General features: G+C 47.4%; 1 protein-coding gene across 4 annotated transcripts in view; it reads left to right on the forward strand.

Moving 5' to 3' along the window:
* Positions 1-5,751: 5,751 nt before the first annotated feature.
* EGFL7 (EGF like domain multiple 7) overlaps positions 5,752-17,205 on the forward strand; it is a 32,240-nt gene continuing 20,786 nt past the window's right edge. Inside the window, exons 1-3 of one of the 4 annotated variants that reach the window (XM_054007546.1) lie at positions 5,752-5,977; positions 12,181-12,250; positions 16,401-16,523. The gene's annotated coding sequence lies outside the window, so the exon portion shown is untranslated. Of the gene's footprint in view, positions 5,978-9,498; positions 9,765-12,180; positions 12,251-15,279; positions 15,422-16,400; positions 16,524-17,205 lie in introns of those variants that run through there. The other 3 variants (XM_054007544.1, XM_054007545.1, XM_054007547.1) reach the window with 3 other exon arrangements.

Here is a 17,205-nt window from a genome sequence, read left to right on the forward strand (position 1 = left end):
CCAGGTTCACTGTGGTAGCACCTTTCCTCAAAGCGTTCTATTAACCATGTCTGCACCCGGCACCGCATGGGTACTTACCCAGCACTGCCTAAACTCCCAAAGTTCTGGCTTAGCATGTGCTAGATTCATTGGAAAATCTGGGATGGATTCACAGTCTCTGCCTTGTTTGTTCCACTGTGATTGTCAGAAGGAATGTCTCTGGGACAGCTGGGATTGCCAAAGCTAATTCCCCTGTGCAATTATTGAACAGTGTGCATAGAAATCCCAGAGGTGGCTTTAATCTTAACCCACCAGTGCATCCCTGGCTATATCCATGACTAGCATCCTATTAAAGAAAAGACAAAGATAAGAAATAGCTGCAGTTCAACTCAGGGCAAGTGGCATGTATAAGAAACAGGATGAACTCTAGGGGTGAAGTTTTGTGTCATGCATTGGGCCCATATTCTTGGATGTGCATGTGTGGCTATGAATTTAATGGGAGCAACGTGGGCATTTTGGAGCCCAGCATTCATGTCAGTGTTTTCTATTCACTCCAGGTCCGCCTAGGTGTCGAACACCTGCTGTGCTGCTGACTGACAGGTGCGCCCCCCACTTCTAGCACATCAATGAGGCATGAAAGGATGAGTGAGAGCCGCTAGCCAGGTGCAATGGAGGCCCAGCACTGAAAGGTTTTGTTTTTTCCCAGGGTCCCCAAAGCGTTTCAGGGTTAAAATCCCGTTTCCAGCCACCTTTTCCAGCTCCGGTAAGCATCCGATTTCTTTTTCGAACACGGGAAAGAAAGCCAGTGGGGTTCCATGTCATCTGGAATAAAAGGAGTCACACTTACGTAGCACATTTCATGCATCAATCTAAAAAAAGCTTGACAGACTTCACTTGATTAAGCATCACAACACCCCTGTGATAGCTCTGTAGGTTTTATTATCCCTGGGTGAGAAAATGGAGGCACGAGAGATTAAATACCGTTCCCAAGATCACACAAGAAGTCACTGGGACTAGAACGCAGGAGACCTGGGGCCCAAGCCCAATCACTAGCTAATATTCCCAAATGCAACATGTTGCCATAGACGCCTGTAAAGGGTTTACACTGCACCCTGCCTACTGTTTAATTCACTGGCAAGGTTTCTGTAAACCCAGCAAAGTTCAATGCTAAAGAATCACAAGCCAGATCTTCAGCTGGTGGCAGTCAGCATGTGAAGCCAATGGCGCTGTGATGATTTACACCAACTGAGGATGTGGCCCCCCACAGGGGCCTAAAACCAATGGGAGACGAGCCAGGAGAAGTGGCATAAAAGTAGTTGCAAGAGTGGAGATCTTTTAAATTAAAGCTCCATAGAATGCAATGGTGCTTTTGCCATCTGCTTTTGTTTGCTCCCTGCTTCTTTTAATACTACATGACAGACGTTCATTAAAATGTCACACCTTTTTATGGAATAATATTCCCCCCCCCCCGAAAATCATTCAGGTTGTTGACTAAAATGCGAGCAAACAGAATATTGCAGCAAGCAGAGCATACTGGGGACCAGCTGAATTCATGCCAATAGCTTCCAAAATATAAAACTTCAAACTAGGCAGAATTCAGCTTCTCTGCAACAGAGATGAGACTTTGGAGTCAGGGGGGATAAACATTTATGAGCAAATGGATCTCCTGTAGTGGGACGATAATGGAACGAATTAGCTAGTGGTTCTTCTACTTCAACTGCCATCAGAGACAAATGATCAGGACCATGGAGATAGAACACGACCCCAGGATCAAGGTCCCCTGCTTTGAAAATAAATGTCCTGGCTTCTCTCTCTCTCTCTCTCAGGGTTTTTCTGTAGTGCCCATCGGCATAGTAGATGAGTGCTGAGCTGATAGATTTGATCTCCAGGCCAATGCCTAGTGGACTTCATAGGGGGCCACATGGAAACCCTTGGGTGCCGGGTATAAGGACTGCCCCTGTATGTGCCCCAGGGGCCAAATTGTCCCCAAAGGGGGCGGGGTGCCTGGGGAGAGCAGGCTAAACGATCCTAAAGGTTTATCTTCCTAAGCGCTGTACGCCCTGCTCAATGCAGATGAAATGGCACAGTTTGGCCCACAGCATTTTGCTCATTGTCCTTCCCAGGAACTAGGAAGGCCTGCTTGTTTGTTGTCTTCATTTTCTTCAGCCTTCATTATTTCCCACAAGTGCCCTAGCCTGAGCACCTCCAACAGGAGCCCTTCTCTGCCACGGCATTTGCTCCGCTTGCACTGTGCTGCCCCTTCTTGCACGGAGAGCATCCGCCTCCATTCAATCCGAGGAGCCCCTCCCAAACAGTAGCTGCCCACAGCTCAGCACAGCACTACACACACACGTGGATCGCAGTACCGAGTATCTACAAGTCAATACAGCACTTTGAATGTGTGCGCGCGTGCACACACACACACACGGATTGCAGTACTATCTACAAGTCAACACACCACCTTGAATGTACACACACACACCACTTTGAATGGACACACACACACCACTTTGTACACACACATGGATTGCAGTACTATCTACAAGTCAACACAGCACTTTGAATGTACACACACACACACACACACACACACACACACCACTTTAAATGTACACACACATACATACACACACAGATTGCAGTACTATCTACAAGTCAATACAGCACTTTGAATGTACACACACACACACACACACACACACACACACACACACCTTGATTGTACACACACACATCACTTTGAATGTACACACACACACGGATTGCAGTACTATCTACAAGTCAATACAGCACTTTGAATGTGTACACACCCACACACACGTGCACCTCCACCCCCCAGACCGTTTTTACCAGCAGGCCTGACCTCCACAAAAGGATAACAAATCGCTTGGAGATGAGGTGTCATTATTTTGAATTTAAAAATACACAATGTTGTGGCCTCTTGTGACCATTTCCCGCCTCCCCAGCTAACATGACCGGTACATTTCAGTAAACAGGAAATGTTTTCCACACATCACATTTTCACTCCCGTTGACTTGAACGAAGAGGTCAGAAAACGAGTCCTCCACTTGTCTCCATGTGAGCTGTTGCTGGGTGGGTGGCTGACATGCTCTCAAGAATGGAGTGTGACCCGTTGCTATGAATAGGCGAGAAGACATGGGAAAGGATGGGTTAGAGCTAGAGGCCGTTGCTGGAGCTGATAACTGGGCCTGGATCGGATCTTTCCCAAAACTCAGGGGGGTTGAGTTTGGTGACCTGGGGATCTTGGGACATGAGATTGCTCAGCATTTCACATGAGCGCTCAGCACCTTGCAGAACTGAACTCACGACTGCACTTTATAGAGCATTAGATCGACTCTGGAGCTGAACTTCCCAGTGTGCGGGGTCTCCAATCTGAGGTTCTGCTGTCCTCCCAGCTCTGGGTAGTTAGAGTTCTGTATTGCTTTCAGTGTCTAATGCATCTACCTTAGCCTGATCCAAAGGCCACGCAGATCAATGGAAGCCCTTCCATGGATTTCAGGGGACTTTGGAAAAGGCCCTAAATGCACTATTCAATACAACAGGCACTACCCAGTAGGCACCCAGATACCATGGTGATGGGCGACAAAGAAATGCTTCTGAAAACAGTGCTAATAATAATAATGAATTGTACACAATTTGAAATGATATATTGTTAAAAATATCAAATTAAAATGATGGTAGGAAAAATAACAATGGAAAGGCTCCCACTAAGGAAAATAAGTAAATACAGGAAATAAATATTCAGTTGATTCAGCTAAGGTTAAATTCCTGCTTAAGTGCTTTGCTGAATCAGGATGGGATCACTTGTGTGCTTAAAGTTAAGCACATGCTAAAGTGTTTTGCTATCTCAAGACCTTAAAACACTTAAGTTTGCACATAACTTTAGACGTGTGACGTTGCTGTGATTTCACAGGAGTAAATGCTGTGCTGAATGGGGAGGTCCAGACATGCTTAACTGTGTAACTGAGTCAGGGTGTGAATAAAGATCTCACCCCTAGCAGCATAGAGAAACCGAGGCAGTGCAGCGCTAAAGATGTGTGCTGTGTTTTCAGATTATTTCCTTTCAGGTGGATTAGGTAAAATTAGCAACAGTTTCAAATATTTTACAAGGCATAGCAGGTTTTTCAAAATGCGATTTCTTTTAATCCAAATTGTGAATTTCAATATTTTTAAAAAGGGAAAAATACCTGAATTTCTACCCCACCCCCTTCCCCAATCTTTGACCAGCTACTACCGGTTGAATTTTGAAATCCTCACAAAATGTTGATGAAAATATTGGTGGGTTGGCCTGGGGACTATATTCCCATGTTCTGATGGGCTGTAATATTATACATCCCAAAATTTTCTTCTTCTGTTTCCCAATGAATGTAGTACGGATGCTAAGAGCCAGATGGCAGTCTCTAGATAAATACTAAGGGAGGAAGGATGACCCGTTAGGTTCAGTTCCCAGCTTGACTATAGACTTCCTGTGTGATCTGGGACAAGTCCCTTATTCTACCCTGTAGCTCAGTTCCCCATCTGTAAAATAGGAGTAACACATCTCTACCTCGCGAGGGGTATTGTGAGAATTACAAAAAAGATCCCTTAATGATTATGATGTATAATTCCATACTTAGATATGAATAGATACAGTAATTAATAATAGATATAATTAGATATTAATCCAAATCCAGACACAGCATAGACTGTGCAAGGTTCTCCCACCAGTGTGCCCTGAACTGAACCTAGAGAGCCATGTGAGAGCATTGGCTTCCAGCAAGCCACCGGCTGGGGACATGCATGCCTCCCCCTTGGGAACTTGACTGAGCCTCATTTTGTGTAGGCTGCCGGACAGCCAGCGGATGCTCCTGGCTTTCAGTCACTGCTGCCCTGGGTTGAGTTCCAACCGATGAAGCAAATAGGAAAGGCTCATTGTCTTCTGCCCGACGCAGTTGTAGCTTGGCCAGGGTTTTCTGGCTCACCAGGTGTTGGGGGTTGGGTAGGTTTTCTTCACCCATCAGCCACTTGAGAGCCCATGTGTTTAAATATCTCCAGTATATAAGCAGATTCAGTGCGGGGGGAGCGAAAGGGATGCTATGTTCCGGGAGGGGTTTAACACTTCTAGAAAGAGTCCCACTTGCTCTTGGCTGGGTGCAGCCAGAACGTCCCTGGAAAGCATCGGGGTGTGCTCCGGGATGGAGGGCGGGGGGGTCAGTTCCACTCGGCTGCCCAGTTCTCCCCCCCCTCCCAGCACCAATCCCAAAGCTGTGTGGCAGGGGACCTTGGTTTTTAGGCTGCGGCTCTGGGTTTAACACAGAGCCGGAGGGGCAGCCAGGTTCATTGCTAAAAGCTAAGACGTGCCAGTGTCTCTGAAAAGCTCCCCCCCTCCATCTGCCCGGTCTAGGGGTGACCCTCAGAGGAGCTTGGGGAGCCCCAGAGAGGGGCTCTCACTGCAGCCGCTTGGGGCTGTCCGTGTTCTGTCAGTCTGTGGGTCCCAGCACCATACTGCTTGGAAGTGGCCTGGAGACACTCTTAGCCCCCCCTTTCACTGTGACTGGGGTGTCACGGGGGAGCCCACGAGGGCTGCAGGGGCTGCCTTGTCCCGAGGCCCTCTCCCTCTCTCGGCCTGCTGTGAGCTGTCCGTTGTGTTTGTTCTGCTCTCTGAGCTCGTTATCAGTGAGCAACACACACAGGAAGTCCTGTCTGGGATTGTCCATTCCAATCCTGATTTATACAGGAAGAAAACCATAAAAAGCCTCCCTTCCACCTCTAAAGGGACCTCCTGCCTGCCTGCAGCACCAGTGACCAGCCACGCTGGGGAAGCACAGGAGAGGAGCAGATGCAACCAGCTGGGGAGGAGAGGCCTTGGCCATGCAGCAGCGGCAAACAGCAGAGGAGGTGGCGGCTGGGTTGTGGAGAGTTGCTTGGAGCAGGAGAAGGTGGCCCATTTCCCATGGCCGCTGCAGAGGGACGCAGAGAGGACGAGAGGACGTAGCAGGTACCGTATGCCAGAATGGGCGTAGTGCCCAAGGGCTGCAGGGTGCTGGGGATGGGTAGGAAAGCCAGCATATGAGGGTTAAAAGAGATGCCAATCAGAGCTTACATTATCCCAGTAGCAACAGGCCAGTTCCTGAGGTCTCTATCCAGTGGCTTCAGTAGGACTTTGAACATCAGAGAAAGTGACTAAGAACCTCAGGGTCTGGCTCAATAAAGAACAATAAAAAATTATTCTTACAGCAAAGAGGTTTTTTTGAAGCAACTATTGGCTTCTTCCGAGAAGAGCAGAGTGTGCTCACGTAGGGCCAACTCTGCTCTCCGTTACACTGGGGCAAATCCAGAGGAATTCCTTTGTCTTCAGTATTTCTGAGGGCAGAATCCAGCCCTTTGGGCAAATTTTTAATTTCACTTCACTGCCACTCAAGCTGTTTGTCTTGAAAAGAAGAGCGATGGAGGTCAAATATAAGAAGTTTAATTATGTACTGTCCATGTACAGGTCAAAGCCTGGGGTTTAAGGCTGTGGGAGCAAACAGACACAGTGGCAAGAACTATATAGATAGTGCTCATTTGTTTCCATAAAGTTACTTTCTTTCGCTTTCCCCCAAACCCCATATTGGTACAATGATTAAGAGGGCTATAGGTATTGTGTATGATACATGCATGTTGGTCCATAGCTATACAGTGCAAATATGCACCACTCTCTCCTCCCTTCACCCCCCATGTGACAATGATTCAAAGAGCTCTAATGCAAAGCTTATTACTAATCAGATCCAGTTGTTTTCGATTCCCAATACTAAAAAAGTCATTAGGCAAAATACAGCGCTGAATGATCCCCAGGGGCTGGGAAGATCCCAGAAATCTCAAATAGGGGCAGCATATCCTGGATATTTAGTGTGCTTCTATTTGCTGAGAATTATCTGATTCTGGCAAGCAAGAAGTCAAAGATCATCTGAAGTTACAGCTGTGCAGCTGGGTGATTTGCATCCTGCGGAGTTCTGTGTGCTGCTAAAGAGCTGTCTCATTTCACCCCAGAGGCTGCATTTCAGGGGTAGGTGATGTTATATCTCTCCAATGTGTATAGCCATATACCGCCCTCGATCCATGGCAGAACACAATGTGGGTGGGCGGGCGGGCGGTCTGTGGTTTGGGGATAATATTTGTCCTTAGTTCGGAGGGTACTTTGGGTGTCAGTTACTGTAATACCCAAAATGAGGCTGGCACTGGAGATAGAGGATATACAGAAGTATAATGCTAGGGAACGCTTTCTCCTTGGGCATTTTTTTCTGAGGGAAAAGACGATTTTGCGTATTTCTCTGCGGGGTGCAGCCGTGGTAGTCTGATGAATGAACTAAGCAAAGAATAAAAGAACAAGGAATTGTAGGTGATGAGCTGATGGGCAAGCTTCTGACACTCTCTTCATGCATGAGTCAGCAACACAGATATAGTGGCTGGACTCGGACCCTGTCCCCCATCATTAAATCTGGATCTACTGTGGATCACAGCGGAATTAGCAGTGGGGTAAGAAAACACTGTCTGGACCTAGAGTGTGTATTTGTTTGACTTTTTAGACATTATTCCCTGTGATCCACAGTCTAATTCTGGGATCTCAATTTGCACCCCTCAATAATATCTGAGGCTCAACTCCAGTGGGTTCCCCCCAGCTAATGAAGAGAAATTGACTCTCAGAAGCTTGCTCATTTTGACATATTTCTTTATAATATAGAGTCTGTGGAGGGGCAGTAGATTTACAAATTGCAGCAAAATAAATCTAAGTCTCAATCGATATACATGGGCGATGGGACAGTAAGTCAATTCAGAGCATAAGGGGGCAGATTTAATGTGTGCCTTCAAAATAGACACAAAAGGACAAAAAAAGGGAATGCGGGGAGGGGAGAGAACAGATGGCAGAAAAAACAAACTGAAGAAATTAAAATGTTCCCATATTCAATCTCTCTCTGCCTTCCTCTCCCACTACAATACCCGCCCTACAGTGCTGGGAATTCCTGTATGCCTACCTGATCTGCTTCTTGGAAAGCCGATAAGCTAGGAAAGCTCTACTTTGGTCCATTTAGTGCATGCTTACGTGCAATCACTTTTGAACCAGAAACGGCCTCTTAGAATCAAAGGCTCATAAGAACAAAATGATCTATTTTAAAACGATTTCTTCTTGAAGCAACTATTTGTTGGCAGAGGCGTGATTTAAGGACCAATTTAATCCATGCATGCAACTCAGATCGATTCCCGCAATGGATTGAGGGCAGTATATTTCCTTAGGGAGTGATTTTGCTGGGTGAATGTACAGGAAAAAACATGGGGGCTGATTTCTCTCCTGACTTACACCAATTTTACACCAGTGTAATTCCACTGAAGTTAATGGAGTGACTCTTGATTGATCCAGGTGCAAAAGAGATCCATGTTTTGTAAGTGTCTCTCTCTTGACTTTCATACAGTGACCATCACTGTCTCATCTAAATGTTGTGCAAATAATATGGAGCATAAGTAATACTATATAATAAACCTGGCTAAATAATAAACGATATTAATGATGCTCATACATTTGCTTTATGGTGGAGAAAATTAGACTGCAGTGAATTACTGCCATAGTATTTAATTATAAGAGGCCAGTCCTGAGGTCCTCACTGAGTGTTTGTCTTTATACCAGCAAAACATTTACCTATTTGCCTGAATAATGACTGTAGACTTTGGACCAGAGGTACCCACAGCACTGGGCGATAGGTGAGCTGACAGGTGCTTATCTCAATTTCACTTGCTTTAAGTTGCACTGACTTCAGTGGAGCTACTGTGGATTTATACCATGTAAAGGAGATCAGAGTCTGGTTCACAGCAAGTGCAATAGAGAACAGTAGGGTGGGTGTTCTTTTTTCCTTAGCAAACTTTGCGGAATGGGGTTGCTCCTCTATTTCCTTAATTTAAAAGACCCAAGCATTCCAATTGAAAATGTTCCCCCTCAAATAATAAAATGCTTGGTAAAGAAGCAATAAAGAATCATTGTTACTTTAGCTCTCTGTTCATGGAGCTATGCTGCATGCAATCCCCCCACTGCAGTGCAGGAGAGGTCAGTGTGTAGAACGACTACTGGGTCAGGCCTGATTTTGTAGCAAAATTATTGCAAATATGTTTTAAGAATTTGCTTATCTATCTATCTAGCCTGCCCATTACTGCCTCTAAGGCCCCAGTTCAGGAAAGCACTTAAGCACATGTTTAAGTCCCATTGACTTTGTTGGGACTGGATGATCAGAGATGGATCATTTGATAAATTGCCCTGTTCTGTTCATTCCCTCTGAAGCATCTGGCAATGGCCCCTGTCAGAAGACAGGATACCGGACTACATGGACCATCGGTCTGACTCCATTATGGCAGTTCTTATTCTCTTATGTACATGCCTTCCTGAATAGGGATAGTTTCCTGAATCGGGGCCTTAGTGCTCAGTCTCCTATTGTGTCCTCTCTGTTAGTCATTCATATCCATTTTTCATCTATGCAGGGTACCATTTTCTTTCAGAGCCACAACTCCCGTGTGGATCTAGAGCCAAAGCCTGTACTCCTCCCTCAGGGCCCTGCTGCAGCGTTTGCTGCACACCCAAAACTCTGATGTCACTGGGAACCAGGTGTGCAAGGAATCCAGGATCTCATCTTTATCCCACACTCAGCCTTCAGTGCCTGGGATCTCATGTCTGCTTTACATAAACCCACTGACCTCACCAGAGCTGTGCGCCTACCATGTCTGCAGCTTCTGCTATAAGAGTCTGCACTGCAGGTGACATGAGGGTGAGGATATGAGACAAGAATTTTGCCCTTAAAATTTAACCGGCTTTTCATTTAGAACTGATCCTGTAAAGCATTTGGAGTGTGTCATAATTTACATTTTAGTCTGTGGGGAAAGCAGCGGTGCTGTTATAAGACTCTGCATTGGCAGATAGATTTCAACTTTTTTACAAATAAGAAGCGATTATGCAGGAACGTTTCTTTCTTGGTCTTGAGACAAACAATAATATTACATGTAGCAGGAGTCCATTTTTAATGCCTGGCGGGGTGCACTGTGGGTGAATCATCCAGAATATCAGTTTAGGGATGGTATCAAATCCAGATAGACTTCAACTGAAGAACTAAAAGACATGAACTTGCTTTTCCGAAATCCTATAGCATTAGCATTAACAGAGCAATGGGACAGATCTTCAGTGCTGTAAATGACCACAGCTCCATTTAAATTACGGGAGTGATCCCAATTTACACCAGTTGAGGATTTGTGCCCAGATACTCAGTGGTATTTAAATAACTTTGACCATCTGGGTGTTGGCCCAGCGAAGTGAATATTACAGTCCCAGGCACTGAATGCTTCCCTACAGCCCGGGGATCAAATAGACTTTTATCAGTTTATCCTCAGTCCTTACCTAGCTGACACTGATGTCAGTGAGAGTTTGCCTGAATAAAGATTTGTCCTAGAAAAAGGAGCCAAAATTCAAACATTTTAGCAACTAAAATAATTGCAAAATTATAAATTGCTGCAATGCACGTCAGAAATAATTAAGCAATAAGATAACAGAGAGCTTGAATTATGGTGTATTTATTTCTACCTAGTGTGTTATCAGAGGTGAAGCTAAAAGCTGTGTGCCGTGAATGCAGTTAGGTGTGAATTAATCCATCCTCCTTCACACATTGGTATCTGAGTATGATTTTACACTTCCGTTACATAACTAAGGAATGAGCCTGCAAAACTGAGCATCTGCCACTCATTGACTTGAAGCTGAGGGTGCTTGAAACCTTACAGGACTGGGCCCCAAATTTTCCAGTCAAATGTTTCACCTTAAATTCCCATGCAGTTTGGCAAAGGGTGGTGTAGTGTAGTGGGTACAGCACAGGCCAGGGCACCAGCAATTCCTGAATTCTATGCCTAGCTCTGACACTAACTCTTTCTGTGGTCTTTGGTGAGTCACCTAACCGCTCTGCCTCCATTTCCCCATCAGTAGAGTGGGGATAATATCGCTGACCTCCCTCCAAGGGATGAGATGAGGATTCATTGTGCAATATTGATACAGCCTTATTCGCATTAGGAATTCAAAGAGAACTGAAATATTTGTCGGTGGAGTTGTTTCTGTATTTGTTGGCAGGTTTAGAATACATGGCTGAAAGTACTGCGGCTGGTATATCATAGTGTTTAGGGATGGGCACTAAGTATGGTATAACATTGCTCGAGGACACTCGGTTTGGGGCTGGCATAGCATATCCCTAGGGGTGGAGCACTGAGAATGCCTGGGGAAGCGATTGTGAAATAAGCTAGGGTGTGCTCCTATTCCACTCAGGGTGCCTTTTTGCTTCCAAACTGGATTAAACTAAACTGCCCAAAGGCAGAGCAGAATAAGAGCATTCACATGGCGAGCTAGTGTAGAATAGCTAATCCGGACTATTCCTCCAGGCAGACGAGCCCTGCGGGAGGAGTACTGGGGATGGGATAACACGCTGCTTGGGGCTGTGTAACTGATGGTTTCAAACTGGGATTTTCAGATGAGCCTAAGGAAGATGGATGTTCAAAGCCCATCAGAATTCACTGGGAATGAAGCACCTAATTCAGCCTCCCGCCTTGCTTTGGAATGAATATTGGATGCAGTAGAACATATTGCTGGGGGGATAAGTACCAGCTCTGAGTTAGATGGTCCCACCTAGAGTTCTTTAGAAACAACATGTTCATTTTCCTGCCGATTTTATAACTGCACTTTGGAATAATCTAAAGTCACACAGGCCCTGATTTTCCTCTTGTGCCAGATTTAAATCAGTGGAACTCCACTGACTTTGGTGGGGATACTCCCAATTTATACCAGTGTAAAGGATCGTGCTCATGCAAACCCCACAGTGAAAATTTGTCCTCCCGGACTTGCGTTGCACAGGAAAAAATGTACCATCCGAAGGATGGATGCTGTCCTACAATAGCGCCAGTCACTTCTTTCCATCCATTCCCCACCAAATGGTTATATTTTTGTAGTGTGGTTTCATTATAAATATTTGCTAAAAGTGTGCATTGAGATTGGGCCTGATCCTGTACTCCTGCTGCCCCACCCAAATAGTCCGGAGGGAGAGCTGGGTGCACAAGGAAGCCAAAGGCAGGCCCAGAATGATCAAGATCTGAATCAAGGAAATCATACGTCAGGAGAACGGCAGTGCATAACCGTGGTTTTATTTGTTCCAACAGTAAGAAATCATGGTGCCGTTTAAAGGAAGCATCCTCCGTTCATGACAAATGACTGATTTCAACAGATCAGGTGAGTGGCACAGCAGGGAAATGAAATCCAACACCTTTATGGACAAGCTTTTCACTTGGCTAATAGAAATCTACTTGGAAGCAGAGTTCCATAGCGGGCACTGTTCTTTTCCCCCAGGCACTAGGGCTGCAATAATAGACCGTGCATTAAGATTATTACTGTCCCTGTGGGAAGGGCTGTCTGTGCTCTGAGTTTATGAGATTAAATGAGTTTAAATAATTCCCCAGGGGTAGATGGATCCAGACGGAGGAATAAAACAATTCCTGTTTCGTGCTTACATAATGCAAGATGCTACACAAAGGGGAACAGAGCCAATGACCTTTTCCTTTGATGGGTTTGGTTATCCTCTCTGCCTCTAGGGATCCGGACTCCTCTCATGTGCATGCCCTATTCCATCACACGCACGGTGTCTCGTTCTCCACTCCCCTGCTCCTTGTCATTCACACCAAGGCAACGTGCTATCAAGCCACAACGGCGGGGCGAGTGCCTCGGCTCATGGAGCTCGGGGGCTAGTTGAGGATCTGGCTCGTTGTGTTTCACGCTCACTTTGCACGGGTGTAAATGAATGCACAGCAGTGGAGAATCAGCCCCAATGCATCGTGACCTTGCGCTGGGGCTGTAGCACCAACCTTCAGCTGATGTGACTATGGACAGGGGGCAGCTGGGCTTAAATCAGCCGCCTGCCCAACTCCCAGACAGGAGACGCGCCAGCGATTTCTGAGCTGCTGTTGTCTAGCTGCTAACTATTTCCCCTACATGTCCAGGTCCTAAAAAACAACAACCCCAAGCTAGAGGGTAACAAATATTCCCATATGGACCATACCCTGACCTTCCTTCACACGCCAACTCCTGCTGGCTTTGGGGGCAGTTCTGTGCACGGCCAGGTGACAGGAGACTGCGCTAAGTTGTTTTAGGAACAATAGTGCTACTTTGCTCTCCTTCCTTTACGAGGGAAGATAGAGACAAAGGAAATCCCGGTTTGCACAAAGGGACTGAACCATTTTCTTTGATAATTGACCAAGGCGTCTAACAAAGTAACATGCCAGCCGAGGAAGTCTGTGGGCAGCTGGACCATTGGGCTTGATGTGTTCCTTGTAGTGAAACTGGGTTAGAGGAAATGAAGATGCATCGGGGACACATTTGGGCCGTAGTATTTATGCTTTTATCTGATTCTGTTGTGTGATGTAATGTGTAAGGAGCCGATCCCGCGAACGGCTGAGCACCACGATCTTTGCTAGAATTGGGCCCTATGCCCCTGAGCTTTGATGCCTGGTTCGTGGAGTGTCAGAGGATTTGTTAGGTCAGATTTATATTTAAAAATTAGATCGACCTAGCTACGTCGCTCAGGGCTGTGAAAAATTTTGCGCCCTGTGCAACATAGTTAAGTTGACCCTTTGTAGACGTGGCTAAGTTGAAGGAAGAATTCTAGCGTTGATTTAGTTACTACCTCTCGTAGAGATGGATTAACCATGGAGGTGGAAAAACCCCTTCCTACACTACGGCACTACAGTTGCAGCACCGCGGGTGTGCTGCTGTTGTGGCCGTCCTGTAGCCACACCCTTCGATGTTTTGGTAATTTGGAGAGTTCTAGGATATTTCACTGACTCACAGACAAGAATTCAAATTCACTTTAACTCATTGTTAGTGTACAAGACGCTCCGATAAATAACATCATTCCTCAGCCATGCACCTGAGACATCCAGACCTTCACTGCTGCTCTTGTGTAGCTCAAAAACCACTAGAAAGAGTTTTTCTAAAGTTTTGCAAAGCGGTTCTGAGTTAACTCCTTGTGTATTGAGTCTCAACCTACATCGAACTGAGTTATAAACGTTTGGAAAGAGAGTTTGCAAGTTAGACTGAACCCCCCCCCCTTTAATCACAATGACTAGGACCACTTGGAAATAAAAGGCAGAATTAAGACCCCCCCCCCACACAAACAAAACCACCCCCGCCCCACTATTTCCATGAAGTAGAGGGTAAAAATTGCTCTAAAGTGCATTTAAAATAAAAGTGAAAAAACATCTGCGCCGTTAAGTTCAGATGGTTTAATTTTTCATTCTGCTGGGCACATGTTAAACCAAAAAACCCCACCCCACCCTGGAATGAGCTCTTCTCTCTGGGGAAGCAGCAGTCTACAAAACAGGCCACTTGGTCGAGTGGGATGGTGTTAGAAGGAGAGCAATTTAATCACCCAAAGTGGGGACTTAGTGGGGAAACAGAAACAGAAGTGGGGGAAAACTAACCCCAAGAGCTTTCGAGTTGCAGTTGGGTGTGAGATGGGTGGGTTGCTTGGCGCCCCCTAGTGAGCGCGACAGGCAGGGGAGCAGTTTGGGTTTGGCTCATCCCTGGTAGCCGGGAGAGTTAAACCTGCAGCCACATCCCGCCCTATCTTTGCAAGGCGGCGGGGTGCACCGTTCTCTCTGCACGGGCAGGCGGGCTAGCCGCGGCACGGAAGGGCCCCTAGCTAGGGCTCAGCGTTGACAGAGGGGTCAGGAGGAGCTCACGAGCCTAGAACTCACCCCGGGGCAAGCCGCAGCTGGGGGAGGGGGGCACTGGCTGGATCGGAGCGCGCGTTGCTTTCCTGGAAAAGGGGGGGGGTCTTAGAAACCGGTTCAGGGTACCGTGGGGGGCACGCGCGGAACATGCACCCCGCTGGGATCCCCCTTCGCGCTGCTCCTCTTTGCACGGCCCCGCCCCGCTGCAGTCACCCCCAGGCCACGATCCGGATTCCGGACCCCTGCTGAGACGACCCAGAGCGGTAACCCCGGAGGTGAATGTCAGGCGCAGGTGCAAAGGCGAGGGAGGATTTCCCCCTCTCCTGGCGGGGGGGGGGGAGGGGCTGCAGGTGCACCCCCCCCCCGGTGGGGGGGGTGTTTCCAGCCGCAGGTTGCGTGTTCCTTGGTCCCCCCTGAACTGCTTTGTGGGTTTCACTCCCGCGGTGCAGGGCTCGGCTCTGATCCTTCCCATGAGCTCATTGGACTAAGAGGAGAGGGACGCGGCAAGGGGGGGGGGGGGGAAATGCAAAGGGGCTACACACCGCTGGCTGCTCCATCAAGGAGGCAACATATGGGGGCAGGAGCTCCTGCGTGCGCGCAGCTACGGTGGGGCAGGCGAGCTCCGGGGAGGTCTCCCCCTCTCTGCAAATTCGCCTTCCTAGGACCGGCAGGAAAAGTAAGTAGGCTGGAAATCGGAGCTTGTAACTTCATAGCTGGGCTCTGGCTTTGCAAACCGCTCTGACCAGGGGGCTGGAAAGTGTCGACTCACGTGCGTGGAGGTCCCCCTCGCCCGCCCCCCCCCCCAGCTTTGCAATTCGGATTTCTTTGCACGCGCTGCTGCTGGGTCGGAATTTGTGGGGGAAGCCGCCTTCTTGCAAAAAGGCAGTGATGGGGGCCGGGGTGTGTGTGTGTGTGGGGGGAATGGATGCACTGGGTTAATTGCAAAATCTGGCAGGAGCGGTTCCCAGCGCGGCAGGATCAGACCCGAAAGGGGCCAGGTGGGGAGTTTGCAGAGATGCAAGGTAGCAGCAGCAGGACCTGCGCCGGGCATCCCAGACGCCTGGTACTGGATCAGTCGGAAAGAAACGGACAGCTGGGCTGGTGGCTTGGCCTGCCCCGGTGTAGCCCCGTGACATGGGGTTCCCCCCAGCAGGGTTACCCTGGGTTACTGGGACAGCAGCGCGCGCCCACCCCCTGCAGCACTTGGCTAGTCGTTTGCAGGGGAGCTCAGAATAGCTCCAGGGGTCTGCTTGACCCTTAGGGAAGGCCCCCCTCTAGCGGCTCTGAGACCGAAGTGCCCAAAGGAGGGGAGGCCGCGAGCTGCATGACATGGGCAACTCTGTCGTTCAGGAAGTTGATGGTTGTTGACAGTTGTCTTAAGTGGGTGATTGACCTTCAGGGTTGACAATCTTAGCCGACTCCTATTGCGCTTGCAGAAGGAGACACATCTTCCCTGTACGCCACAAGGGCAGACTTTGGATTCATCTCTGTTATTTTTAAAAATGGTTAATTTAAAAAAAAGATTCATTCAAACTCTTAACCAGACACCCCAAAGTTTGGCGAAGTTTGGATCTGAGCTGGGCTCATCTGAAATTTTTGTCTATCTATCTATCTATCTATCTATCTATCTATCTATCTATCTATCTAATCTTTAGCACCACTGACTGCAGGATCTAGTCGTAATATGCTTAGTGAATATGACATTTCAGCGACACAGGACCCGACCGCAGCGGCCTCTGGAATACTAATGAGCCCAGCAGTCCAGAGGAAGAATTGCTGTGAGTAGTTTGGGGTTGGGTCCCTGAGAAAGTTGCTCTGTCTCTTGCTCAAGTCCAGAAGAGTGTGAGTTACACATCCCCAGGTAGGATCGAGGCACTCTCGTGACGGGAACATGACTCCCAGAAGTCCCACATGACGAATGTCACTATGGAGCCGTCAGGAACGTTTTCACTCGCGGAGGTGAATGGGAGCTGCAGAGCTGAACCCTCCTGCGTCACTTAGAAAATAGCCCCCGACACAATGATTCAATAATAGACTTTAGCTGGTGCTTGGGTTTCAGCTACAGAGCTGGAGATAGTAGCAGAGCTGACACGCAACATGTGAAAATGTTTTCTGTTGGCTCCCGCCGTAGTTTAGGCAACAGCTCTGAGGGCAGGAATTTTAGCATATAGTTTTGGATAGAAGTCAGATGCAACCACTGGAATCATATTTGGCTACAGATGCTCATATTACAAGGCTTTGATGCCTCCTAGCATTTCAGGAGCATAGAGCTCCATACAGTAGCTTTATATGAACAGAGCAACAACATATTTTACATTATAAAACTTGAGACACACTTGAGATTAGAGAGACTATGCAAAAATGTATTGTGTTGGGGTTTTTTTTTGTTTTGTTCTTATCACACAAAGATTTTTCTGGGACATAAACAGAAAAAGCATTGTTACCACTGCCAATCATTTT

This window comes from Malaclemys terrapin, chromosome 17 (genome assembly GCF_027887155.1).
Source record: "Malaclemys terrapin pileata isolate rMalTer1 chromosome 17, rMalTer1.hap1, whole genome shotgun sequence".
Lineage (NCBI taxonomy): Eukaryota > Metazoa > Chordata > Testudines > Emydidae > Malaclemys > Malaclemys terrapin.